Genomic DNA, 1676 nt, shown 5'->3' with positions numbered 1-1676 from the left:
TACATTTTTCTTCTCTGCGTATAGTAAATGATACAATTATTTGGTAATGAAGCCAAGCTGTCTTTCTTCGACTACATACTGATTCACAAAAAGTGGTTTTTGAAAGAAACATTCATTTTCATGGCATGCTTTTTCAAAGAGTGACTTTCCTATATTTTCATTTTTACTCGATCTTAAATGCCATTGTGGCCTAACCACCAGAACAGACCAGCTGGTTTATCTCCAGTTTGAACTCCACAAAGAAGGAGCCTGGCTATACAGGTAAACAGGATTCACTTTGGTTTACTTTGAGTTTTGTAAAACACATAAAAGCTGCAGTATGCAAATCACACAGGAAAGAGAATAAGATTCATTTAAATACTCCAGCATTGCCTGCGCCTTGCAGGGGAATTCATGTAACATCACAAAAATAGAAGATCTGAAGATCTCACACATTGAAATTTACAAGCAACAAGTTTGCAGTGGCTGCTTGAAAGGAAATTTACAAAATAGTATTACATTATTGGTCAGTACATCATTGAAGCTCCATTTACCAACATAATATTTTCTGCACAACAATTTAAGTAATAAAAAAAATCACAATTTTATTAAAAAAAAAAAAGTTTGGTTTAAGACTGCTCTTTGTTACATGGAATTGTAAAGACTAATAACTGCTTTGGGGATGAAGCTCAGTTCATTGGGAAATTCCAACAAAAACACCAATGGAGGACCTTGTGTTGTCAGATAGATGCTCTAGGGATCAGGCATCTCAGTCCTGGGTAAATATTTGACGTTGATATTATCGGTGCTGCAACAAAACCCACGCAGCCTCTTAAACTCTCATACAAGGAGACAATAGCTGTATGTGGAGCTTGGAGCAGTCTGGTAGGAAGATTGTATGGCTCCCCAAAGGCTCATTCATGGGAGAACAACAGACCCTCATTTCTGAATGCCCTAAAATCACATAATGTAGCTGGCTGTAGAAGCAGGTATGTAGGTAGAAACCTGACCTAATTTGTGTCTTCCTGAGAATATGTGTAAACCTTGTATATTAAAATTTTGCCTCATTTTCCAAACCTTAACGGTGCATGATCACTTTATATGTTCTAGAATGAAATCCAGTATATGTATCTTTGTCCATAAAGTAATAGCTTGATGACAACCACCTTCTTCTTGACAGCTTGGCTGTTAATTTTCCTGTGTTAATACCCTGATGCGGGACATTGTCCACTTATGGTTTACATGCAGGGGCACTAGGGGTCAGTGGAGTTAGGACAAATCCAAATTTGGAACATAATTGGATTGGTCTGGGTTGGTGCCCCTGGTATGCTTTTTTGGGGCCAAAATCTCTATAGGTCTGCTGTTTACATGCACTGTAATGTCTGTCAGCTGTCATTCCACTGCCTTGCTTATATTCCACAAGCACAGGACTTCAGGAAATCCTTTTCTATGTTCTTATCCTTCTGTGAAATCTAAAGCTGACTGCTAGTATTAACATTTCCTTTCTCTAGTCACCTTCAAGTGACGATTAAGGCAAAGAGCAGCCAAGAGTTTATTTCGGGCCTGAAAGGAGACTTCGGTGCAAATGCATTTACAGCCTTTTGTACGGCATCTCATTATAATTTGGCCAATTCATTAAGTAATTGGCCTGTCGTTGTTTACACGAGCATTAAGGCAGCCTTTGGGAGATGCTGCGC

This window comes from Brienomyrus brachyistius, unplaced genomic scaffold, assembly GCF_023856365.1.
Source record: "Brienomyrus brachyistius isolate T26 unplaced genomic scaffold, BBRACH_0.4 scaffold27, whole genome shotgun sequence".
Taxonomy (NCBI): domain Eukaryota; kingdom Metazoa; phylum Chordata; class Actinopteri; order Osteoglossiformes; family Mormyridae; genus Brienomyrus; species Brienomyrus brachyistius.
The sequence above is the reverse complement of the archived record's forward strand: the minus strand, read 5'-3'. Positions refer to the sequence as shown.